At 46.8% G+C, this 27,686-nt stretch overlaps 1 long non-coding RNA gene across 1 annotated transcript in view; it reads left to right on the forward strand.

Annotated features, from left to right (window-relative positions):
* LOC143942117 (uncharacterized) overlaps positions 1–27,165 on the forward strand; it is a 79,821-nt gene extending 52,656 nt beyond the window's left edge. The window contains exon 2 of the long non-coding RNA XR_013264693.1: positions 26,754–27,165. This is a non-coding gene — a long non-coding RNA (uncharacterized LOC143942117). The remainder of the gene's footprint in view (positions 1–26,753) is intronic.
* The last annotated feature ends 521 nt before the right edge of the window (positions 27,166–27,686 follow it).

A 27,686-nucleotide genomic window follows, 5' to 3' on the forward strand; every position in this document is an offset into this window, starting at 1 on the left:
TTTGTTAGTCTGTCAAAAGAAGTTCAACAGGTTTTTGGTTTTTAGTTAGATTTTGTGTCCACTTAAGGCATTTTATTTGTGTAGGACATTGAAACTGAGCTACAAGAGAATTGTTTGTTTTGTTGGTGGTTTTTTGGCAGTTGTTTTTGGGGTGAATTTACAAGCAGAAATATTCTCATTGTTGTCAGAGTAAAAATCCACTTTAGCCACTTTAGCCCTGGAAGATTTTCCACCTTAATGACCAGGCCATTTTTTTCTTTCAAAAAGTTTTTATTATCATTTCACAGACAGATTACACAGTACATTGTTAAAAGGGTTTAGGTATAACAAAGTATGCAAAACAATGAAACAAACAACTTGCGACATCATACTCAATAACGCGATACAGACAAGCAAATGTGTATGTCGCTTAAGGCTGTACGGAGAGTACTTGCTGAAACTTATAGTCAACAGAAATGAGACATTCCGGTTGTATCGGAGTCAGCTAGTTCAGTTACACTCTTCCTTTAAATTAGTTGTAAACAAAGAAATGATGGTACTGCATGTACAGAAAATTTCCACATGGAGAGAGGGGAAAAGAAGGAAAGCACAGGTAGAAGAAAACAGAAATAAGGGCAGGAGAATAGAATGAAGGGAAAGGAGAGGTGAAGAATAGGAGGAAAGAAAAGGAGGAGGGTCGGTCAACCGGTCCGCGCAGCCCAAGGCCATCACAAGCTGGAGACCATCCCAATTCTGCGGGTAATTTAGGATTCAAATAAATAGGGGTCAAAATCCGGGGGTAGGAAGTATTGTATCCAGGGTTGCCAAATTTTGTAGAATTGGGGCATACGATCGAGTCGTTTCGCCTCTGATTTGGAGTGAATCATGGCCCTTGTAACCCTATTCTTCATTTCTGCCACCGGGAGTGTGGGGGTTTTCCAGGCCTTGGCAATAGTTTGTTTAGCTGCTGTGGTAAGTTGCAAAAACAAAGCCAATTGACTACGAGTGTAGTTATGGGGAGTCAAGTTGAGAAGAGCCAACGAAGGGTCTGGTGAAATAGAATGCCCTGCAAGGGTCGATGCAATCTGGAAGGTAGTTATCCAAAAACGCTGTGCTACTGGACAAGACCACCATATGTGGAAATGTGTGCCCGCTGTGTTACAGCCCCTGAAGCATGTAGCGGGATATCCCGGAACAAATTTGGCTATCCTGGCTGGGACCAAGTACCAGCGCATGAGGACTTTATAATTAGCCTCAGAGGCTATAACATTCTGCGTTGCTCTATTTGTGTTGGTCCAGATTGTGTTCCATGTATCTACTTCGAGGTCTAAATCAAGGTCTGTAGTCCAGCCACTTGTATAGGATGGGAGAGATGTAGGGGGGGAGGTGAAATGAGTGTACAATTGGGAGATAATGCCCGGAGCGTGTGGGTCTGTTTCGCATATTTGCTCGTAAAATGAATTACTATCATGTGGATTAGTAGGTTTAGGCATTGAGTTGAGGAAATGGGCGATCTGTAGGTAACGAAAACATTCGCCATTGGGTATGTGTGATTGGGCCTGGAGTGCAGGGAAAGACCTAACTTTACCATTGTGCATAAGGGTGCCGATTCGGTCAAGCCCTGCCCTAGACCAAGCCGTAAACAATCCAGGCTCAGAGAAGGCAGGGATAAATGATGGGTGGCCGATAATAGAGAGTAATGGTAAATGACGGGATTTAAGCCAGAAAGATTTATGAGTCTCGTCCCAGATTCTGAGGGAATGGGCTGTGACCAGATTGCTAAGCCTGTTTCTCTGCGTAGGGGAGAGCCACAGGAGATTAGATATGCTTATTGGGGAGACGTCTATAGCCTCGAGGCTGACCCATATCGGGATCTCCGTTTTAGCATGGTATAGAGTGAGTTGTGCAATCTGAGCTGCACAGTAATAGTATCTAAAATTTGGTACTCCAAGTCCACCAAATGACTTGTGGCGGTACATAGTGGCTTTAGTGATTCTAGGCCTAATTGTTCCCCAAATGTATTTGAATACTTTACCTTGTACCAGGCGATGAAAATATAGTGGGACTCGAATCGGAAGGACTCGGTATAGGTATAATAATTTAGGTAACAGTGTCATCTTGACTGCCACTATGCGACCCAACCACGATACGCCCAGCGGCTGCCAAGAGGAAAGGAGACTAGTCAGCTTCCTAAGTAACGGGAGATAGTTATATTGGAACAAATGCAACGGGTCTTTCGTAATGTGGACACCAAGATATGGGATAGAGGATGAGGACCATAGGAAAGGGAAATTGCTGCGAAGAAGATTAAGCTCATCACTCGGCAGAGATACGTCTAAGGCTCTAGATTTAGCCTGGTTGACCTCTAGGCCAGAAATAACAGCGAACTTCTCCAGTAATTTACATAAATTAGGAAAAGTCGTATGAGGAGTTGTGACAAACAGCAGGGCATCATCAGCAAACAGACACAATTTATGTGTCGTGTTTGCTATCTCTAAACCCCGGATGTTCGGGTCTGCCCTAATTAGTGCAGCTAAGGGTTCGATAGCTAACGCGAACAACAAGGGGGAGAGGGGACATCCTTGTCTCGTTCCTCGCTGTATAGGGAAGCCCTCTGACTTAAAGCCGGCGTAGCGTACATAAGCACAAGGTTGGGTGTATAGGGCTCCTATCTATTTGAGAAAGTGAGGACCAAATCCCCAATATTGAAGTATATATTGTAGATAGGGCCAAGACACTGTATCAAATGCCTTGCGTATATCCAGTGAGAGCAAATGCATAGGAATCTTACGAGTTTTAGCAATGTGCTGCAGCAAAATGACCCTCCGGACATTATCGCTGGCTTGTCTCTTAGGAATGAACCCAACCTGGTCCTTATGTATCAGTTTCCCTATTACTGGATTAAGTCGTAAGAGCTAGGACTTTGGCCAGAATTTTGACGTCAACATTAAGTAATGATATCGGTCTAAAGTTGGACCATAAAGTTGAATCAGTGTTCGGTTTAGGAATCATCGAAATGATAGCCGTTAACGCATCTCTGCCGAAGGAGTGTTTCCTGGAGGAGAGAATTAAAAGATTTAGTTAGAAGGGGGGAGAGGGTGTGGGCAAATTTTTTGTAGTAGGATGCCGGTAAACCGTCTGGGCCGGGCCTTTTATTGGGTTTGAGGGACTTAATAGCTGTAAGGATTTCTACATTGGATATAGGAGCTTCTATTGTTGAACGGTCAGAGTTTGAAAGGTTAGGGAGAGATAGCGGGTGGAGAAGGGAATTCGCCTGGGCGCTAGAGAAGGGTACACCAGGTTCATATAGCTTAGACAGTCGAGTACTAAACTCTGTTAAGATTTTCACAGGGTTATTGGTCATGCCACCTTGTGCCAGCCGAAGCTTAATAGGTTTAAAGGACCTATCAGGTTGCCGTAGGCGCAGTGCCAAAAAGGTGCTAGGCTTGTTCGCCTTTGTATAAAGTGTATGCGCCGATTTGTGAATAGACTTATCTGCCTCTTCAGCAAGCACAAGATCCAGGGCCAACTTGGCCTTATCTAGAGCAAGTCTATTAGTCTCAGTGGGGTCAGACTGAAAGAGAAGAAAGGAACGCTGGTGGTCCTCCTCTAGCTGTTGTAGATGGGCCTGTCTGAATCTCTTAAGGTGAGAGGATACCGAAATGCATGTACCTCGGATAACTGGTTTATGGGCTTCCCAGAGAAGGGTAGGAGATATTCCCGGGGTGTCATTAAAAGAAATATAATCGTTTAAGGCCGTCTGAATGTCTAGACAATAAGATGGGTTAGAAAGCTGAATTTCATTCAGAGACCATGTTCTATCTGTGTTCTGTGGGATTATTGACGAAACTGTCGTAATCACCGCGCTATGGTCAAACCAGGATATCGGGTGTATGCGGGAGTGCAACAGAGTGGGCGCGGCAGCTAGCGGGATGAAGATGTGGTCAATCCTCGAGAAAGATTTATGCGGGTTTGAGTAAAAAGTATAGTTCTTAAGGGGGTTGCATTCGCGCCATGGATCGAAGAGTGTCGCGTGAGCAAGTTGCTTGCTTAGCCTTTTAGAGAGAGAGAAATTTTCTGATGTGTATGGGGACTTATCTAGGTGTGGATGCAGGACTAAGTTGGAATCGCCGCATACGTACAGCGCTCCTCTAGCATGTGTCTGAATTATCTGTAGTAGATGTGAGAAAAAAGGGTTAGGGTTAGTATTGGGGGCGTAGTACGACACAAAGGTAACTTCCGTGTCCTGTATATGCCCTGAAACTAATAGGTAGCGGCCTTCTGGATCTCTTACTTCCGATCAGAAAGAGAATAGAAGGAAATGGTGAAATGCTAAAAGGACTCCTCTATGCTTCGTGGAGGAGGAGGCTGTGTAACCTTGGGGAAATTTGGCATTGAAAAATTTAGGTGTGGTATGGGCCGCAAAATGCGTTTCTTGTAGAGCGACTACTTGGGCTTTCAAGGAGATAAAGGTTCTAAAGGCCTTGACTCGTTTGTTGGGGGAATTGAGTCCCTTCACATTAAGTGATAAAATGCTCAGGGGGGCCATGAAGTTTGGTAGAAAGAGGCAGACTTTTGCCTACCCAGGGCCGCACAGACCGATCGACCATAAGAGTGAAAAGGGAACTATAGAAAAGGATATGGAAGAAGAAGGGATGGAGTAGAGAACAGAGAATAGAAAAGGTAAAAGGAGAAAATGAGCGTTGCATGGGGTGGTATGAACCGAACCCAGCAACTAGGGGGAACGACAATCAACCTGCCAACTCGCCAGTCAACAGGGGGTCGCACCATCAGGAGGGGGAGCAGTGACAATTCACCGCTGCGAACCGGTAAAGTAAACACAAACATTTGCAAGTAAAAAACATTGTCAATAACAGAATACGATTCAAACATAAGATGAGCTGAAAAAATCCAGGGGTATGGACTGTGAAACATAGAGATTATCAAGTAATATCATGTCTTTTAACCTTGTTATTGCTCTGCTCAGAGTTGAGGAGCTGTAACAGCTCAAATAACAGGGCGGGAAGGAGGGGACGGGGAACAGGGAGGGAAAGATGGGGGGGGAGAACAGGGGGAGGAGGGGAACAAGGTTAGGTAAAGGGGGGAACCCAGGAGGATATGTGTAAGCACAGATAATAGGAGCATCGTGCGACACTTCCAGTCTAAGAGTAGTTAAAAATAAACAAATAAACAAATAAACAAATAACTCGCGAGGAGATGATCAGGCCTACGAGTCAGTGACTCGTCAATCCTGGCCAGATCATCGGCCCGCGAGAAAATATCTAGGATGGTCAGAAGGTATATCCATTTCCGGTCTAACTCGGTCGCCACCTGTCACATAGAACAAGTTTAAAGCTTTACAGGTTTAGCGAGTATTGAGGAAAAACAGTATAAAAGGAAACAATGTGGGCATCGAAACAGGAGAGCCCAGTATAGTATGTCTAAGTTAACATCATTAACAAATGAGCCCTGGGAGGGAGAGAGAAAAAAAAATAGGGGGGGAGGGGGGAGGGGGGGCAAATGGCTTGAGGGGTAAAAATGTGGTTAAAGCACTTTGGAGAAAGTGGTAGCGTCTTGGTAAATTCAGTCTCGGTTTCCAGCCGGGATCAGTAAAGGCGCGTAGGCCTGCGTTCAAATAGCGTGGGTCTCGTGGCGAGTTCAGGCTACGGCATTAAAAAATTTGGAGAGAAAAAAAGAAACTAGTACCTAAACAAAAGGGGATCAGCGAGGTATGAATACCTTTGGGCTAGGGTAGCTCAATCTAGATGAGGGTTTGGGGGTGCCTCGCCGAGACACAGATAAGCCAGAGAGATCCTGCCGATTCCTCCTCGGGGTAGCCATGTTAGAATAGGGTGCTGCTCGTGCCGGGGTTCGAGGCACCAGATCTCCCTGTGGAGGGGGTGGGGCTGACGGAGCCAGTTGGAGGCTCTCTAAGAGGGCTTGAAGAGTTGCTGGCGTAGAACAGGTGTGTTGCTGTCCCTGGTATGAGAAGTAAGGAGCAAATGGGAACCGCCATGCATATTTAATTTGATGCTGTTGGAGGATTAGCAGCTGCGGCTTCATAGCATGTCTCTTCGCAATTGTCAGTGGGGCTAAATCCGTGAATAGCTGGTAGGAATGGCCCTGGAATTGAAGGTTGTTCTTTTCACGAGCTATAGACATAAGCTGCTCCTTCGTTCGGAAGAAATGTAGTTTAACAATGATATCTCGAGGTGGTCCGTCCGCTTGGCGTCTAGTGAGTGCTCTATGAATACGATCGAATTCTAATCGTTCGATCGGAATAGAAGGGCATAGCTCTTGAAACAAAGCCGTCGTAAAGGACTGGAGATCATCGACTGATTCAGGTATACCTCTCAAACGAAGGTTCGACCGACGCGAACGGTTCTCTGTATCTTCCAGTCGGGTCAGCAGAGCAGCGTTTTCCTCTGGGAGAGCCTCCTGTTCTTGTGCCAGTTCACGTAAATTGAGCTCGGTGTCATCGGCCCTGGTTTCCAAGTCCGCCGTTCGTTGGCCCAGCTCACGAATTTCTCGGGAAAGTCTATCGGTTATCTGATCTGAAGTTGTTTTCAACGCTTTCTTGAGCATTAAGTCCATGTGTGCCAGAAAGTCAGCCTGAGACATGCCAGGGACCGGTAGCGTCGGGGAGGCCGGTGGTTCAGGTCTTTCATCTTCCTCCTCGCTACTGCTATCATGGTCTCGGGGAAGGCTTTGTTGTTGCGCTGCAGCAAGGGCCTTCGCCGCCATTTTAGTGGAGGCACGCGCCAAGGCCTCTTTAATGGGTTTCTGTTTCCCTCGCTGGCCCGTAAGAACCATCCCGGGTGAGGGGCAGTGGGATGCCCGAGGATCGGGGCAGGTTCGGGAATCGTTTGCGGCAAGATATAGCGATATATGCCCCGGTTCAGCAGCGGTGAGTGTGGAGCTCTAACGACTTGCGTCCGCCATTGCTGAGCTCCGCGCATGCGCCCCCAGGCCATTTTTTTCAATACAGCACTACATTGTTTTAATTGACATTGGCAAGGTCGTGCGATGTTGTACTCAAACAAAATTATGCCCTTTTTCCCCACAAATAGAGATTTATTTTGCTTGTATTTGATCACCTCTGTGGTTTTTATTTTTGCGCTATCAACAAATAAATGAGCGACAATTTTGGAAAAAAAAACAAACAAAAAAAAACACAAAATGTTGTGCCTTTTGCTATAATAAATAGCCAAAAAAAATAAAATAAAAAAAGATTCATTAGTTTAGGCCAATATATATTCTTCTACATATTTTTGGTAAAAAACAAAAAAAAAACGTGCATTAAGCTTATATTGATAGACTGGTTTGCACAAAAGTTATAGCGTCTACAAAATAGAGGATAGATTTCTGGCATTATTATTATTATTTTTACTAGTAATGCCAGTGATCTGCGATTTTTATTGGGACTGAGACATTGCAGTGGACAAATCTGACCCTTTTTTGGACCATTGACATTTATACAGCGATCAGTGCTATAAATAGCCACTGATTACTGTATAAATGTCACTGGCAGGGAAGAGGTTAACACTAGGGGGAAGTCAAGGGGTTAAATGTGTTCCCTATGTGTGTTCTGACTGTGAGAGGAATGTGGCTGACTAGAGGAGGAGACCCGTTGTTGTTCCTACTTGATAGGAACACACAATCCGTCTCCTCTCTCCTGACAGTACCAGGATTTGTGTGTTTACACACACAGATCCCGATTCTTGCTCTGTCACGAGCGTTCACGCATGCCCAGTGTTTGCTACAGTGTCTTAAAGAGCCACCATACAGCAACGACTGCTTGCACAGGGGAGCCAACTTATACTGCGGCAGCTGGTAAGGGGGTTAAAGTACCAAACTGTAGAAGTTTGGTTGCTGAATCTGATATCAGATAATGATTATAGAGTGTAAAATAAGGTACATTTAGCATTCTGTATCATAACCTTGAAATTTTTGTTAAGGATAAAATTTACCAATAATTTAATAAGCTGGATTTATGGTAGATTTATTTTTGTGTTAAACAGAAGTGTGTAGTAGTTATTGATCTAAAAACGACTCTGTTTTACCTTTCTATTGTCTACCTAGAAGGTTAACACTATTGTGCCTTGTGTGCTTATTTCAGCACTATTGCTTGTTGTGTGTATACTGTACATACTGTATCTCCATCTCTATTGTTCAGCATGTCTCCGCTATCTTTTGCTTCTTGGGTATAGACTCTATTCTGTGAAGATATTAGTGTTATTTTAATGATTGTGTCTCCAATCTTGTGTATATTCTAGGTGGTAGACTACTGTGTCAGAAGTCTGTTCTGTGGTGTATTGTTGTAGTGTCACTGAACTTGTACATCATGGAGAAATTGATGGCCAGGATTTTTAAATTAAAAAATAGCTCTGAAATAATAAAAGCAATGGAGAAATGTAAAACCCCATGGGCTCAAGGGTCTGTAAAATGTAAAGCTTAGGCCGCGTACACACGGGCGGACTGTCTGGCCAACTAAGTCCGTCAGACAATCCGACAGACAGTCCGTCCTACTTTTGAATGAACGGACTTGACCACACACGATGAACAGACAGTCCGCTGAAAGCTTGCGCGATGACGTGTACAGCACGTACGACGGGACTAGAAATACGACGTCCAATACACTGCAATGCAACCTTCGGCCGTGTAAATCCTTTCTGAGCATGCGCCATACTTAGTCCGTCCAACTTGCCTACTCACGAGCGGACTGTCCGCTGAAACCAAAGTTGGACGGACAATATTACGGAAATTCCGAAAGACTTAGTCCGCCAGACTGTCCGCTGAAAAAGTCCGCTGAAGCCCACACACGAGCGGACTGTCCGCTGAAACACGTTTCAGCGGACCAAGTCCGTCAGACAGTCCGCCCGTGTGTACGCGGCCTTACAGGGAAAGAATACAGCAAACTTGAGGGTAAGACTGCACTGTTTTTTCCAGCTTGGTGGTTGGCTAACAGTTATTGTTGCAAAACATATCTCTCAATGAGATTCTGGAAATAGGCAAAAAGTAATATCAGTACTCTAAATGTCTCTATGGCAAATTTGAATGCTAGCCATCAGCAACCAACAATACACAACCAAAACGAGTAGAAAGAGGTTGATCAGCTGGAACGTGGGCTGAAGGAGGCAGAGAGTAAACAATTGTCTACATCTTCCAGCCCAGGGCAGCTTGTGCAATCTCCACATACCACAGATTGTAATGCAATGGGTTGGATTTTTTTTTAGATGCAACAGGAAATTATCTCCATCTGGCATATGTGCTAGTTTCAAGAACTCATTGAAAGGTGGGAACTCTTTTGAAAGTTGCCCTATATCTCGTATGAAGACAGAAAAAGTTGTTAATCAGGTTTTAGTTTAATGAATATTCTCAGCCTAAAACTACACCGTTGGTAAGAGATGCTTTAATACTTTACAAGAGATAAAATGCTAACCTGTGAATTATGTGGTCACATTGCACAATTTTGTTTGTCTTCTGGTGCAAATATATTGAAACAAAATCAATATACCACAGAGGTGTGACATGGAAGTGTGCTCACCACTAGGGATGGCCGAACGGTTCACCCGGCGGTCGTTTCGCGGTGAATTTCGGCTGTTCGCCATCCGCCAGATCGGCGGACTATTGCCGCTGTTCGCCCGGTCGACTTCCGTGTTTACTGTGTAAAAGAAATTTGACCTATGATGACACATCCATCATGGGGTACAGGACAGCCAATTGAGACATTACAGCACATGGACACTTGGACATTCCCCCTAACTTATAAATAGACCCGATCCGGCGGCCATTTTACATTCTTTCGTATGTCACTATAGGGAGAGGTTGCTGTGTGGAGCAGGGAGAGACTTCAGTGACCCAAATCGCTAGCTATTAGGTCCACAAAAGTTCTTTTAAGGACTGGTATCATGGTATAGGTGTTAGGTGTAGTTCAGGATATAGGTTTGAGGCACTGCTGTGCTAGTGATTGTTGCAGCAGTCTGTCTTTTGTCAGTGTAGAGAGAGGGACAGGATGCTGTGTGCAGCAGGAACAGTCAGTTTAATCATTAGCTGTTACTATTAGGTCCACAAAAGTCCTTTTCAGGACTGGTATGGTAAAGTAGTACAAGATATAGTTTTGAGTGCTATTCAAGTTATTGTTCCGGCAGCCTGTGTTTTGTCAATTTAAATAGGGACAGGCAGGAAGCTGTGTTTGGCAGTGAGGGACAGTCAGTTTAATCAGTAGCTGTTACTATTGGGTCCACAAAGGTTCTTTTCAGGACTGGTATGGTAATAGGCTTGTACACGTATAATATTCTTTCTTCCAAATATAGAAAGAATATTATACTTGACTGCTGCCCTTCTGCTGCAGTAGTCCTTTATGAGTATACCTTAGTCCCTACAGTCTGCTAATCATTCACAACCTACTAGTTCCACAAAGGTCCTTATAAGGACTGGTAAGGTAGAGGGTACTACAGTACATAGGGTTGAGTGAGGTACAGTCTGCTATTCCTTAAGGACTGGTATAGGTCCACAATATATAGGGTTGAGGTGCACTACTGCTGACTGCTGCCCTTCTGCTGCAGTAGTTCTTTATCAGTATAGGGATTGAGGTACAGTCTACTAATCATTCACAACCTACTAATTCCACAAAGGTCCTTATAAGGACTGGTAAGGTAGAGGGTACTACAGTACATAGGGTTGAGTGAGGTACAGTCTGCTATTCCTTAAGGACTGGTATAGGTCCACAATATATAGGGTTGAGGTGCACTACTGCTGACTGCTGCCCTTCTGCTGCAGTAGTTCTTTATCAGTATAGGGATTGAGGTACAGTCTACTAATCATTCACAACCTACTAATTCCACAAAGGTCCTTATAAGGACTGGTAAGGTATAGGGTACTACAGTACATAGGGTTGAGTGAGGTACAGTCTGCTATTCCTTAAGGACTGGTATAGGTCCACAATATATAGGGTTGAGGTGCACTACTGCTAACTGCTGCCCTATACTGCAGCAGTCCTTTATCAGTATAGGAACTGAGGTACAGTCTGATAATCATTCACAACCTACTAGTTCCACAAGGTCTTTATAAGGACTGGTAAGGTATAGGGTACTACAGTACATAGGGTTGAGTGAGGTACAGTCTGCTATTCCTTAAGGACTGGTATAGGTCCACAATATATAGGGTTGAGGTGCACTACTGCTGACTGCTGCCCTTCTGCTGCAGTAGTCCTTTATCAGTATAGGGACTGAGGTACAGTCTACTAATCATTCACAACCTACTAATTCCACAAAGGTCCTTATAAGGACTGGTAAGGTATAGGGTACTACAGTACATAGGGTTGAGTGAGGTACAGTCTGCTATTCCTTAAGGACTGGTATAGGTCCACAATATATAGGGTTGAGGTGCAATACTGCTGACTTCTGCCCTATACTGCAGCAGTCCTTTATCAGTATAGGGACTGAGGTACAGTCTGCTAATCATTCACAACCTACTAGTTCCACAAAGGTCCTTATAAGGACTGGTAAGGTATAGGGTACTACAGTACATAGGGTTGAGTGAGGTACAGTCTGCTATTCCTTAAGGACTGGTATAGGTCCACAATATATAGGGTTGAGGTGCACTACTGCTGACTGCTGCCCTTCTGCTGCAGCAGTCCTTTATCAATATAGGGACTGAGGTACAGTCTGCTAATCATTCACAACCTACTAGTTCCACAAAGGTCCTTATAAGGACTGGTAAGGTATAGGGTACTACAGTACATAGGGTTGAGTGAGGTACAGTCTGCTAATCCTTAAGGACTGGTATAGGTCCACAATATATAGGGTTGAGGTGCACTACTGCTGACTGCTGCCCTATTCTGCAGCAGTCCTTTATCAGTATAGGGACTGAGAGTTTTGTCACAGGGTCATTTAAAAAATGACAGGCAGAGGAAGAGGCAGGCCCTTCCGCAGGGGTGATAGGGGTAGGGCAGGAGCAACAGGCTTGAGCCAAAGTGGGAAGTTGCAGAAGGTGCGTTCAATTACTTTTTTTTTTTTAACTGTAAATTTTTATTATGAAATGAAAAGAAGAGTCAGAAGAAAGGTACATAGCCAAACGGGCATACCCTGGCAGTAAACTTGTCAAACAGGTAGGGTACATACAGATACAGGTATGCAGGTATGGTGTATAACACAGTAACATATCAAAATTCTAGCAGGATACTCGGTTTTGAAGGAAGGGGAGGTTTGCAAAAGGGAGGAGTGAGGACATATAAGAGTACAAATAAAAAGAGAAAAAAAAAAAAAAAGCAGATATAACCATAGTCTGATTTACACACCTGGTATAGGCAATAACTGAATGAGGGTGAAAAATCAGATAAGAAAAAATGTACGGGTAAGTTCAGTATATGTACTTTGGGTATACTCTTGAGTATAGGTAACATCAAGCTTTAGAAGCAGATATAAAATGAGTATGATATGAATTTGATATCCCAGGATATTCAGTGTAATGGGCTGCTCCTGGGGTCCGCTATCCAAAGTTTCCAGGCATACAGGAACTTGTCAGTTGTGAGGTTAGCTTTAGCAAAGGCGTATTCAAATCTAAAGTGGGTATTCAGCAATATGAGGACTTGTTTCAGGGTCGGGGAGTGTACAGATTTCCAATTTTTTGCAATAGCTAGTCGGGCAGCGATAAGGATGTGGGTCAGTAGGGTGTGCAGGTGGTGCGGCCACGAGAGGACAGATATACCTAGTAGTAAGTCAGTGGGAGAGAGCGGAAAAGTTATTTTACAAATCTGGTGTATTAGGTTTTTAATTTTTTTCCAGAATGGTTGTATATGGGGACAGCCCCACCAAATATGCAGTAGTGTGCCTCTGTCACCGCAGTTCCTCCAACAGTTAGGTGAGGAAGAGGGAAAAATTTTAGCCAGTCTGGTTGGTGTGTAGTACCAACCGTGGTAAAGTTTCATCAGAGATTCCCAATGTGAGATGCAGTGAGAGAAGCGTGTAGGAGCATTCAGAGCCTTCTGCCAAGTTTCTGGTGGAACTAGGTGTTGCAGTTTGGATGACCAGTATTCAGTGCATGCGGGATCAACTTCTGGGTCTGGTGAAGTGAGTATTCTGTAGATGAGAGAAAAGCCTCCCTTTTTTTGAGTTTTATTCCCAAAGAACTGTAGTAGGGGATCCTTGAGTGGATTCTTGGAGGAAAGAGGGAGATTTGCTAGGATGGACCTGATCCGGAGATATAAGAAGAATGTTGTGGAGGGGACATGATAGTTGTGTTGTAGTTGGGAGAAGGATAGGAGAGTTGTTGAGGAAAATAATGTGTTCACATTAGTAATCCCAGCTGCGACCCAGACCCCTATGGGGAGATCAGGGGAGAATACTTGGAGGGCTTCTAGGGGGACCAGTGGGAGGAGTGCAAGGGAGACATGAGCAGTGTTTTGAAAATATGTTTGCCATACTCTAAGGGATGCGTTAATTGAGTCAAGTGGGTAACGAGAAGGTTTAAAGCGCAACCAGATAGCTGTCAAAATATTCACTGGATCCGTCATTAAGATAGCAAGTTCTATTTGCTTCCAGGTAGGTTGTAGGTCTGAGGACCACCATGTTTTGAGTTGATCTAGTAAGACAGCTCGGTAATATGCTTTGAGATTAGGGGCCCCCATGCTACCAAAGCGAGTGGGTGTCAGGAGGATATTATTTCTAATTCTCAGGTGTTTGTGCTGCCAAATGAAAGCATTAAGTATCCCTTGGAGCTTTTTAAGATGGGCTTGCAGGGGCGGGAGGGGGATGGATCGGAAAAAGTAAAGGATATGGGGGAGTAGATACATTTTGGTTTGTGCAATTCTGCCTGCCCAGGAAGCCGGTGTAGTCAGTAGGTCTTTGGAGAGGCGGGGAAGTTTGCCCAGTAAAGTTTCAAGATTGGTTCTTACCAAAATGGAGCTGGGGTATGTCAGTTGTATACCTAAATACGGGAGGAAAGAGTTGGTGGCCCACGTGAAAGAGGTCTTCGCTGAAATCTGGGACACGGTGTGTGGGTCTAGGCCAAGATTCAGCATTAGGGATTTGGAATGGTTAACTTTGTACATTGAAACAGCGCTGAAGGAGTCCAACGTGCGTTGAACCTCAGAGAGTGAGGTAAGTGGGTCCGTGAGGGCAATGATAACATCATCGGCGTAGAGGCCAATTTTGTGTTCTGTGTCTGCCACCGTAATGCCTTTAATTTGGGGGTTTTGTCAGATAGTCTGCGCTAAGGGCTCCATTACCAGGGCAAATTTCAGTGGGGACAAAGGGCATCCTTGGCGTGTGCCATTGGTGATTTGAAAAGGGTTCGATATTATGCCCGAGGTCCACACACGTGCACTAGGGTGCGTATAGAGTCCCAGAATGGCTGACAGGAAGGAGCCTGAAATCCCTACCTTGCGGAGGACTGCCTCCATATAGGGCCAGGAGACTCTATCGAACGCCTTCTCTGCGTCCAGGGAGAGGAAGAGAGAAGGCGTTCGCTTACATTCGACCCATTGAATCAGGTCGATAAACCGTCTGGTTCCATCTGCCGTCTGCCGTCCCGGGACGAAGCCCACTTGATCGCGATGTATTAGGTCTGGGAGAATTATGGCCAGTCGCTGGGCGAGAAGTTTGGCATAAAGTTTGGTGTCTGTGTTGAGGAGTGATATGGGACGGTAGTTTGCTAGGCTATCAGGAGGTTTCCCTGGTTTAGGGATAGTGACTACAAGTGCTTCTAGGGATTCCTTGGGGATCTGTCCAGTGCTCGCAAATTGGTTATAGGTTTTGCAGAGATAGGGTACGATGATGTCAGCGTATTTCTTATAGTACTCGTTGGTAATGCCATCTGGGCCCGGGGCTTTATGTAGGGGAAGCTTCTTAATGAGAGAATGGATTTCTTCAGGGAGGAAGGGGGCCGATAAGGAGTCTAGTTGTTCAGGGGTGATCGTAGGGAGCGATATAGACGCCAGGAAATTAGCTATATCGGCTTGGGAAGGTGGGGGGAGGGGTCGGTGGTGTTGAGGTTATAAAGAGCATGAAAGAAGCTGCTAAATTCGTTGGCAATATCGAGGGGATTAGTAATTCGTGTTTTATTGGAGGTTGTCAGAAAGGAGATTTTTTTGTGAGTGAGTTGTCGTTTCAGCTGCTTGGCCATAAATGCGGTCGGTTTGTTCGCTGAGGAGTAGGATTGTAGCTTAAGGCATTTTATATAGTATTCAAAGTTCATGTGAAGGTGTTCACTAAGTTTAGACCTAAGATTTTTTAAGTCAGCGGAGATCATGTCCGAAGGGGAGGATTTGTTTATGGCTTCCAAGGTTCGAATCTGCTGGAGCATGGTAACCGTGGTGGCCGTACGAGCCTTTTCTTTGCTGCGCACCCAACTTGATAAAAAGGCCGCGTAGGCAGGCTTTATGGGCATTCCAGATGACAGCGTGGTCATCAACGGAATTGTCATTAGATTGGAAGTAGGAGAGGATTTCTGCGTGTACTTGGGAGGCAAGTTTAGGGTCATTAAGGAGGCATGAATTCAATCTCCAGAGAGTGTGCCTGGGTGACTTTGATAGCGGGGCTAGTTTGATAGTGACAGGGGCGTGGTCGGACCACGAGATAATTCCTATACTTGAGTCAGATATTGACTGTAATAAGTGTTTATCTGTGATAATCAGGTCTATTCTGGAGTAGGACTGATGGGGGGGGGGGGGGGAAAGGTGTAATCTCTTTCTGAGCCGTGCATACACCTCCATGAGTCATAAAGGTCTTCGCGGGCAAGCATAGCTGCTAGGGCAGAGGGTCTATGCTTGGTGTGGGAAGTTGAGTCCAGTGCGGGGTCAGAGAGACCGTTGAAGTCTCCACACATGATTAATGGTGACGATCTGTAAGGGGCTAGTCTGAACATAAGGGTGGTAAAGAATTTCTTTTGTGCAACATGAGGAGCATATACATTGACAATGGTTAGAGGACGGGTATTGACTGTGGCCGATAGAATTATATATCTCCCCTCTGCATCCTTCTCGAAATGGTGTAGCTCAAAGTCAACCGAGGCGCTGACAGCTACCATCACCCCCCTTTGTTTCCGCGAGGCATTCGCGAAGAAGGTGTGAGGGTAGCGTTTGTTAGAACATTTGGGGGGATCAGTCTGTGTGAAATGAGTCTCTTGAACACAGAGGATGTCAGAGTGGAGATTAGACGCCTCTCTCCAGAGGAGGCTGCGTTTAAATGGGGAGTTTAGGCCCTTGGCATTAATAGTGGAGATCGTGAGAGCCATGCCTACAGGGAGAACAATGGAAAAGGGAGGCTCAGAAAGAGATTACTGTAGCAAACACAAATGAAGAAAAGGCAATGCAGTAAGTATCAAGTGCGTGCTGTGAAAACAAGGTTTGCAAACCTCTAATAGAAAACAGAAAACAAAAACCGGATGAACACAAAACAAGAGATCAGGGATGTTAAGGGGGTAAACCGTACGAGTACGGGTATCTGTTCGTGTGTGTAATCTGGGGGGTGTAAAGAGGAAGGGTGCACCAACAAACAAACAGTAACGTTGTTTAAGTTCAAAGAAACTAAAGCAAACAGTGGTAATTTCATATACTTGCAAGGGTCAGTCCGTCCATAACAGGGAGATCCATGTTCGGACCGGGGTGTACCGCGGAGCTAGGTTTCGCGTTCTCTTCGCGAAGTAGTGTCTTTTCCAGCAGGGAGTGAAGAAAGATGCTCATTAGTGCGGCGGGTGTCTCTCGGGGGCAGCGGGAGGAAACCCCAGTTGGTTAATTTCTTGTAGCCATCTTTGGGGTTGAGGATGGGGATCACTTGCTGTTGATAGTTCACCAGAAGTTTCGTGGGGAAGCCCCACCTGTAGGCGATCTTTTTTGGTTGCAGGATGGATGTGACTGGAGAGAAAGTTCTGCGAAGTTCCATTGTCGCTGGGGAGAGGTCTGTGAATAGTTTGACATCGTTGTAGGGAGGAGGTAGAGACTTTGATAATCTGGTAGTGGCAAGGATTTGCTCCTTAATATGAAAGAAATGGATTTGAGCTAGAATGTCTCTGGGGACGTCATCAGGCAGATGAGTGGGTTTAGAAATTCTGTGGGCCCGGTCAATTAAAATGTCAGTGTTGCTCAGATGAGGCACCAGTGTGGTGAATAGTTGCTGTAGGTATGGAATAATGTCCGGTGGCTTGACGGATTCCGGAACCCCTCTGAATTTAATATTATTGCGCCTGGCGCGATCTTCCAAGTCCGCCATTTTTAACTTTAGACGATGAATTTCTGCGGAGTGATGGTCATGTGCATCCAAAAGCTCATTGTGAGCTTTGGAGTAGTCTTGCAACGTCTCCTCTATGGTGTCTGTTCTCTCCAGACAATCCACTCTGTCGTGTATCTGGGACAACGAGAATTGCAGTTCTCTGTGGAGATCTGTTTGGAGAGTGAGCAGCATGGTTTTTAACGTGGCTTCAGATACTGGATTATCTGATACTGGGACTGCCGCAAGAGAGGGGGTTCGGTCTGCATTCTGTCCACCCGCTACAACTGCAGACCAGAGCTGCTTCTTCGCGTGAGGTTCCTTGCCTGGGGATTGTGCAGGGGAAGAGGCCAATCTCTTACCTCTATCAGCGTGAGGTGTGGCCTGCGGCATAGGTGGTGGTGGTAGGGTGTCCATCTCGGTCCCTTGGAGAGTGATGCTTTCCCCCTCTGCGTGACGAGGACGCGGTTGCCCGTTGGAGCGTTGAGGGCTGGGAGAGGACCTGCGAGAGCTCCCGGAGCCGGCACCATCTTGGGCCTCCTGCATGGTGGTGGATGTGTAGTAATGAGTGAGGCGGCGCGGCGCAGGGGGTTTCTGTCGCTTCTTCGACATGCCCCAGAGTCCGGATGTGTTTCCCAGTCAAGGCGGTATGCCTATTCGGGGTGTGTAGTAGCTGTGAGTAGCTCGTCTCCCCGCTATGGAATGGAGGTGTTGACTCAGGCGGCCATCTCAATTAGGGGCTAGCCATGCCCCTGGATTAGTTTGGATTAAGGCCCACACCCTGCGGAGCTGTGGCAATATGGGCTATGAAGGACAAGGTGTAGCAGGGTGTAGCAAGATGGCCACTAGGCTCCAGTGTAGGCTGAAGCCAGGGCCTTGCTGGGAGAGTGCTGCCAGAGATGAGGTGTGCCTGGTGGAGTGGGATACAGGTGGCAATGACCCAGTCCCTAGAGATCTGTGGAGATGTCCCAGCAGGGAATGCTTCTGAGGATGTGGGGAGAGGAGGAGAGACTTGGGGGGAGCAGGCAGATGAAAGTGCAGGTTCAATTCAATTATCCCCACAGGGGACTCACCAGGCCGGAGGGATGCGGAGCTGAGGGTCCCAGGAGGTTCCTACATGCAGCGGGTGTAGCGGCTCGACGGAGGGGTGTGTTCGATCCGGGACGTCCGACCCGCCGCCGAATAGCTCCGCAGGAAAGTCCGGGGATTCTCGAGGCCTAGTAGGCCGCAAGATGGCGTCCGGCGAGGCGGCCCCCAGCGGCCCCCAGTGGCCGAAACGGACGGAATCCTGCGGTTCCCGAGTGGGTTAGGGCATCCAAAAGCAGCCCAGCTGGTGGGGATCCGTGGTGAGGAGCAGGGTGAGACGGTTTGCGGGCACCTAGGGCACTCTGGAGCTGAGGATGGCGATAGATTAATATAGGCCTGGCAGGGCTGTGCTGAGAAGCGCCCGTCCTCGGTTCCGGCCGGCCACGCCCCCGCGTTCAATTACTTTAAAGGACGCACCAGACTTGGTTGAGTGGCTCACTCATCCTCTCGATCTGCACCCTCTTCTTCACTCTCTGCTATGTGCACCCCCAAAGACACTACCACCAACAACACCACCACCACCACCACCACCACATACCTTCCGCTTGAGTCACAGGAATTTTTTTCCGATCCATATCAAGACATTTCTGATGCGCAGCTGCTCTTGGCATTGGATCAGGAAGAGGAGGTAGCAACAACCGCCACTCAGCAGTCTGACGACAGTACCCAGATCAGCCCAAGTAGGAGGTTGGTCCCCGGTGTTGCTGCCTACTCCGAGATCTCTACTTATAGCGGTGGGGAAGGTGACGTCGATGATGACGTGTCTAGGGATGTCACGTGGGTGCCCACAAGAGAGGAAGAGGAGGGGAGTTCAGAGGAAGATATGGACCAGAAGATAGGGAGGAGAAGCAGGAATAACTTACATTGCACAGGAGGGACAAAGCAGACTGCTAATGTATCAGGAGCGAGTCATCGACCATGTACGGTCACATCTGGCGCTCCCAGGACGCCGGCACATGGCTCAGCAGTGTGAACTTTTTTTAACGTGTCCGCTGCTGACAATAGCGTTGCCATCTGCAATCTTTGCAGTCAACGCATTAGTCGCGGTAAGCCCAACACTCACCTAGGGACGATCGCCTTAAGAAGGCACATGAGCAGCCATCACCGAGCCCAGTGGGAGCAACGGAACACACAAAGCCACACTCCAGGCTCTCACCATCCAGCCTCGTCTTCTACTTCTCCTTCTCCTCTCTCCTCACGATTGTCCTCCACTCCACCTTCCATCACGCCAAGCTCACGTTTTTCTGCAAAAACGCAGGCTTCCATGGGCCTAATGTTCGAGTGTAAAAAAATGATGACGCCGGATAACCCTCTTGCCCAACGGTTGACGGCTGGCTTGTCAGAACTGATAGCCCGTCAACTATTACCATATAAACTGGTGGACTCGGAGGCCTTTCGAAAATTTGTGGCCATTGGAACACCATAATGGAAGGTCCCAGGAAGGAAGTATTTCTCACAGAAGGGCATCCCAGAGCTATATGGCCATGTTCAGTGGCAAGTGAATGTATCTCTGGCACACAGTGTCAGTGCCAAGATACATCTGACCACAGACACGTGGTCTAGCAAACACGGGCAGGGAAGGTATATCACTTTTATTGCCCACTGGGTGAACCTTCTGACGGTCGTCAAGCATGTAACCCGTTGCACCCGTGCAGATTTGGTTTTACCACCACGGATTGCATGCAGGCCTGGCTCTTCTTCTTCTCCTCCTCCTCCTACTCCATCCTCCTCCCTCTTCTCCTCGGCTCACTCCTCCTTTTCCGCTGCTAGCGTCTCTTCCGCTGTGCCGCCCAAGCTCCCTAGAACCTATTCGACATGCCAGGTGAGACGTTGCCATGCCGTGCTGAGTCTGTTGTGCCTGGAAGCCAAGAGCCACACTGGCCCGGCACTCCTTTCAGCTTTGCGTTCACAGGCAGATCAGTGGCTAACACCGCTCAATTTGACAGTTGGTAAAGTGGTGTGTGACAACGGTGCCAATCTGCTTAGCGCATTGAAACAGGGCAAAATGGCGCACGTGCCATGTATGGCACACGTCTTAAACTTGGTCGTGCAGCGATTCATTGTCAAATACCCTGGGGTCCAGGACATCTTGCGGCAGGCAAGGAAAATCTCGGCCCATTTCAGAAGATCTTACACGGCCATGGCTCGCCTTGCTGACATTCAGCGGCGACACAATCTGCCAGTCAGACGTCTTATTTGCGATTGCCCGACGAGATGGAACTCAACCTTCTATATGCTTGATAGGCTGCTCCAGCAGAAACGTGCAGTTAACGTCTACCTGTATGAACTCTGCGGCAGAACAGGTTCTGGGGAGCTGTTTTTTTTTCACCGCACCAGTGGCTGCTCATGCGCAACGCATGCAGACTTCTACGGCCATTTGAGGAGATCACCAAACTGGTCAGTCGCAGCCATGGCGCCATCAGTGATATGGTACCTTATGCCTTCTTTATGGAGCGTGCATTGCATCGTGTCATTGATCAAGCTGTGGAGGAGCAGGAGCGGGAAGATGAGGAAGTCGCAATGCTGTATGAATTCCCAGGGGGGGCTACTCTATCTGAGACAAGTCAACAACAGGAGTCTGAAGAGGAGTCAGAGGAGTATGGTGACGGGGCGGATGAGGAGGAGCAAGAAGAGCATGCTTTAAACCTTTCTGGGATCCCTGTTGTTGTGCGTGGATGGGGAGAGGAGAATGAAGAGGACGACATTATCCTGGATGATGAGCAGGAGCCAGGTCACCACACCGCTTCCAATTTAGTGCAAATGGGGATCTTAATGCTCCAGTGTTTTAATAGGGACCCCTGTATAAAAAGCATAAGGGTAAATAACCAGTACTGGGTGGCAACGTACTTAGACCCCCGGTACAAACACAAAATGACGGAAATGTTACCGCTGTCACAGAGGGCTGTCAGAATGGAGCACTTCCAGGCCTTGCTTCGAGAAATGCTGCATTCTGCTTTTGCTCCCAGAGAAGGAGTTGCGGGTACCAATCCAACAGCGCCTGCAAGAAGAGGCCGGTTTGAAGACGTGTTGGTGACTTCGGATATGAGGTCATTCTTTCAGCCGACCCATCGACAGGTGTCATCCGGATCTAGCATCAGGGAACGCCTAGACCGTCAGGTGCCCGACTACACCGGGTTAACGGCCGATGTGGACGCTCTGAGGAGTGATGAACCCCTGGACTACTGGGTGGGCAGGCTTGACCTCTGGCCAGAGCTTGCCCAATTTGCAATCGAACCGTTGGCTTGCCCCTCGTCCAGTGTCCTGTCCGAAAGGACGTTCAGCACAGCAGGGGGGGTCGTGACCGATAAGCGTACTCGCCTAGCTCACGACAGTGTTAACTACCTCACATTTCTAAAAATGAATGACGCATGGATCTCAGAGGAATTCAACACATGTGACCAGTAAACCATGTATATGTCTATAAACGATTTTTTTAATTGAGCCCACAGACCTTCTTTCTTCATTTGACTCACTTTCTTGTACAAAAAAAGCACACCGTACTATATGCCCGTACCCTCCTGTTTGAAGAGGTTGAGCGGTGTCATATTTCTCCTGGGGCTGCTTATTATGAGGGGCTCCCACCATCCCTGTGCTGTGCTGACTTCCTCCTGGGGCTGTACCTCTGCTGTGCATATTATGAGGGGCTCCCACCATCCCTGTGCTATGCTCATTATGAGGGGCTCCCACCATCCCTGTGCTGTGCTGACTTCCTCCTGGGGCTGTACCTCTGCTGTGCATATTATGAGGGGCTCCCACCATCCCTGTGCTATGCTCATTATGAGGGGCTCCCACCATCCCTGTGCTGTGCTGACTTCCTCCTGGGGCTGCTTATTATGAGGGGCTCCCACCATCCCTGTGCTATGCTGACATCCTCCTGGGGCTGCTTATTATGAGGGGCTCCCACCATCCCTGTGCTGTGCTGACTTCCTCCTGGGGCTGCTTATTATGAGGGGCTCCCACCATCCCTGTGCTGTGCTGACTTCCTCCTGGGGCTGTACCTCTGCTGTGCATATTATGAGGGGCTCCCACCATCCCTGTGCTATGCTCATTATGAGGGGCTCCCACCATCCCTGTGCTGTGCTCACTTCCTCCGGGGCTGCTTATTATTAGGGGCTCCCACCATCCCTGTGCTATGCTGACATCCTCCTGGGGCTGCTTATTATGAGGGTCTCCCACCATCCCTGTGCTGTGCTGACTCCCTCCTGGGGCTGTACCTCTGCTTTGCATATTATGAGGGGCTCCCACCATCCCTGTGCTATGCTCATTATGAGGGGCTCCCACCATCCCTGTGCTGTGCTGACTTCCTCCTGGGGCTGCTTATTATGAGGGGCTCCCACCATCCCTGTGCTATGCTGACATCCTCCTGGGGCTGCTTATTATGAGGAGCTCCCACCATCCCTGTGCTATGCTGACATCCTTCTGGGGCTGCTTATTATGAGGGGCTCCCACCATCTCCTCGCTGTGCTGACTTCCTCCTGGGGCTGCTTATTATGAGGGGCTCCCACCATCCCTGTGCTATGCTGACATCCTCCTGGGGCTGCTTATTATGAGGGGCTCCCACCATCCCTGTGCTGTGCTGACTTCCTCCTGGGGCTGTACCTCTGTTGTGCATATTATAAGGGGCTCCCACCATCCCTGTGCTATGCTCGTTATGAGGGGCTCCCACCATCCCTGTGCTATGCTGACATCCTCCTGGGGCTGCCTTATTATGAGGGGCTCCCACCATCCCTGTGCTATGCTGACATCCTCCTGGGGCTGCCTTATTATGAGGGGCTCCCACCATCCCTGTGCTGTGCTGACTTCCTCCTGGGGCTGCCTTATTATGAGGGGCTCCCACCATCCCTGTGCTGTGCTGACTTCCTCCTGGGGCCGCTTATTATGAGGGACTCCCACCATCCCTGTGCTATGCTGACATCCTCCTGGGGCTGCTTATTATGAGGGGCTCCCACCATCCCTGTGCTATGCTGACATCCTCCTGGGGCTGCTTATTATGAGGGGCTCCCACCATCCCTATGCTGTGCTGACTTCCTCCTGGGGCTGTACCTCTGCTGTGCATATTATGAGGGGCTCCCACCATCCCTGTGCTATGCTCATTATGAGGGGCTCCCACCATCCCTGTGCTGTGCTGACTTCCTCCGGGGCTGCTTATTATGAGGGGCTCCCACCATCCCTGTGCTATGCTGACATCCTCCTGGGGCTGCTTATTATGAGGGGCTCCCACCATCCCTGTGCTGTGCTGACTTCCTCCTGGGGCTGCTTATTATGAGGGGCTCCCACCATCCCTGTGCTATGCTGACATCCTCCTTGGGCTGCTTATTATGAGGGGCTCCCACCATCCCTGTGCTGTGCTGACTTCCTCTTGGGGCTGTACCTCTGCTGTGCATATTATGAGGGGCTCCCACCATCCCTGTGCTATGCTCATTATGAGGGGCTCCCACCATCACTGTGCTATGCTGACTTCCTCCTGGGGCTGCTTACGGTGCAGGTGTCAGTGCTGTATATAACGTTGCTGGTGTCAGTGCTGTATATCACGGTGCTGGTGTGAGTGCTTTATGTCACGCTGCTGATGTCAGTGCTCTCTATCACGGTGCTGGTGTCAGATCACTCTATCACGGTGCAGGTGTCATTGCTGTATGTCACACTGCTGATGTCAGTGCTCTCTATCACGGTGCTGCTGTCAGTGCTATATATCACGGTGCTGGTGTCAGTGCTTTATGTCACGCTGCTGATGTCAGTGCTCTCTATCACGGTGCTGGTGTCAGATCACTCTATCATGGTGCAGGTGTCATTGCTGTATGTCACGCTGCTGATGTCAGTGCTCTCTATCATGGTGCTGGTGTCAGATCATTCTATCACGGTGCAGGTGTCATTGCTGTATGTCACGCTGCTGGTGATCATCTCCTGCACCCTCTTTTTTGCCTACCCTGACCGTCCCTCTCCTCCATTGCCTTCATGCCTTCCACAGTCCTGAATTGTCACAACAATTTCACATATAAAAAAAGAATGCTTGTAGTTGTCGATCCCAGATTCACCTCATACATGTGTTATGTCATTGGCCATGTGGTGGGACTATGTTTGCACAGCTAGTAATTTTTTTGTGGCTGCAAATTTGACCTGTAGGTTTGCAAAGTTCGCCTCCCATTGAAGTCAATTGGGCCCGCCACGAACGTTAAGGTTCGCGAACTATCGGCCGCATTCGCGGTCCGCTTTTGTGAAACGTCCCGTCGGAAGTTCGTCCATCACTACTCACCACACTGGTGAGCAGGGCCTCGTAGTAATACATATGAAAAATAATAGATCATAGACCCTTCCTCAACTATTAAAGCGGAGTTCCACCCAAAAGTAGAACTTCTGCTTTAAGCATTCCTCGCCCCCTTACATGCCAAATTTTGGCATGTAATATTTTATGAGGGGGAGTGGGGGCTTCGTTAGGAGTGGGACTTCCTGTCCCACGTCCTCCTCTTTGTCTTAGGCGGCCCCTCCCTCTAGGTGATTTCCTGGGACATGTGACACGTGACTTGTGCATGCCCAGCCGTGAAGCCAAAATCTGTCATGACCTGATGCCAAGAGTGGCAATGGAGGCACCGGCGGAGAGGAGCAACGTGGAACAGGTGTCTGTTTACTAAAAGTCAGCAGCTACACTTTTTGTAGCTGCTGACTTTTAATAAACATAAAAAGGGTGGAACTCCGCTTTAAGGCTGAGAATGAGGCTTTACAGTCAAGATTAGGCAAATGAAACATGAATGGGATGAGTTTGTGAAAGAGTTCTAATCCTTTAAAAGAAAAATTATTCAATCCTTGAATTGGAAAAATGCAGATTGAGTAACTTGCCCATCGGGAACCAAACGGGTACAGTGAAACCGGGGATGAAATACAAGATATAAGTTAGGTTTTAGAGGTCTATGGCATTTTTGTTTTTACTAAAGCAAAGTGGGAATGTCATTGACCATTTACCAATGTGCACGTAAGAATATTGTATTGTGTGTTTTAAATAGGTTCCAAAAAAAAAGGATAGAGTAATAACTTTTGTTTACAAGTTATCTTTTTAAGGTTAAGTGAGTTCCTGGAAGTGTATTTATTTATAAATCAGGTGTATGCAGACAGCTGCACATACAGTATGCATAAATACACATGTCTAACAGAAGGTAAAGTATAATAGACTAGGTACTCCTGTTCCATTTTTTATCATACCAGGGATGTCTACTAGACTCTTGTTTGCACAAATGTAAGTGAGTTATTGCTAATAATTACAGACCTACAATATAAAGGACCTGTCACAGCCAGTCTGCCAGAAAGCCGAGTCCGGCAGACAATTTTGAGTCAAGACTTCTTTCTAAGTCCACCGGATAGTCCGATCATGTGTACGTGGCATTAGTTGGTGAAGTAAAATTAGAAAAATATATACATAAAACTATTTTGCAGAAATAAAAAACTGATAATTGGCACGTGCATATGTATTCACCCCCTTTGTTATGAAGTCCATAAAAAGCTCTGGTGCAACCAATTACCTTCAGAAGTCACCTAATTAGTGAAATGATGTCCACCTGTGTGCAATCTAAGTGTCACATGATCTGTCATTACATATACACACATTTTTTGAAAGGCTCCAGAGGCTGCAACACCTAAGCAAGAGGCATCACTTACCAAACACTTCCATGAAGACCAAGGAACTCTCCAAACAAGTAAGGGACAAGGTTGTTAAGAAGTACAAGTCAGGGTTAGGTAAAAAAAATAACCAAATCTTTGACGATCCCTAGGAACACCATCAAATCTATTATAACCAAATGGAAAGAACATGACACAACAGCAAGCCTGCCAAGAGATGGTCGCACACCAAAACTAAAGGCCTGGGCAAGGAAGGCATTAATCAGAGAGGCAGCACAGAGACCTAAGGTAACCCTGGAGGAGCTGAAGAGTTCCACAACAGAGATTGGAGTATCTGTACATAGGACAACAATAAGCTGTATGCTCCATAGAGTTTGGCTTTATGGCAGAGTGGCCAGAAAAAAGCCATTACTTTCAGCAAAAAACAAAATTACATGTTTTGAGTTTGCCAAAGGCCATGTGAGAGACTCCTAAAATGTATGGAGGAAGGTGCTTTGGTCTGATGAGACTAAAATTTAACTTTTTGGCCATCAAAGAAAACGTTATGTCTGGCGCAAACCCAACATATCGCATCACCCAAAGAACACCATCCTCACAGTGAAACATGGTGGTGGCAGCATCATGCTGTGGGGATGTTTTCAGCAGTCAGGACTGGGAAACTGGTCAGAGTTTGAGGGGGAAAGATGGATGGTGCTAAATACAGGGATATTCTTGAGCAAAACTTGTACCATTCTGAGAATTATAGGGGTCTGATAATGTTGAGTTAATTATATATATATATAATATATATATATATATATATATATATATATATATATATATATATATAGACTGTCACTTTAAGAATTTGTAATATACTTTCTTGCTTCTTCTTAGACACAGAGTTTTCAGTCTATGATGACCTTCACTGCCTGATAAGAAGAAACAGTTTACTCCCTTTTCGTTTGCTCCGAGAAATGGATAGTCGTATCTAGCTGATCTGAACCAGTACCAAGATGGCTGAGCCCATGTTTTCTTTCACGTTCTATCAGTCACATGATGTAACCACCCATTTAACTGTTCCCTTGCTACTAAGAAGATATGAATGCTGATTGGAATAAACTATACGATCACACCTATAACGTGCCTAGTGCTTATGCATATTCATAAAGTATATATATTGTTAAACTTGATGTTTTTAAGCCAGAGACACTTCCTTCTTCATTCCGCCTGGTAGAGATGGAAGTCGGTCTGTGTTCTGTCTCTCCACTGCAGTGTTTGTATACAATAAAAGCACCTACTTATCTTATCTTAAGATCTGGACTCATTAGCTCATCGTCTTGTCTTGTTTGGAGACCCCTAAATAGGATTCAACATGCGTATGATTTGAGGCTAGGACGGAGGTTCACCTTCCAGCAGGACAATGACCCCAAGCATATTGCTAAAGCAACACTTGAGTGGTTTAAGAGGAAACATGTAAATCAGCCAAAACCCAGACCTCAATCCAATATAAAATCTGTGTGAGACTTAAAGATTGTTATCTACGAGTGCAAACCATTCAACTTGAAGGAGCTGGAACAGTTTTGCAAGGAGGAATAGGAAAAATCCCAGTGGTAAGATGTGGCAAGCTCATAGAGACTTATCCAAAGCGACTTGGAACTGTGATAGCTGCAAAAGGTGGCTCTACAAAGTATTGACTTTAGGGGGGTGAATTGTTATACACATTGACTTTTTCTGTTATTCAGTCCTATTTGTTGTTTGCTTTCCAATAAAAAAAAAAAAAATCTTCAAAGTTGTGAGCATGTTCTGTAAATTAAATTATGCAAATCA

Source organism: Lithobates pipiens, unplaced genomic scaffold, assembly GCF_037356315.1.
Source record: "Lithobates pipiens isolate NorthernLeopardFrog02 unplaced genomic scaffold, aLitPip1_a1.2 Scaffold_30, whole genome shotgun sequence".
Taxonomy (NCBI): Eukaryota; Metazoa; Chordata; class Amphibia; order Anura; family Ranidae; genus Lithobates; species Lithobates pipiens.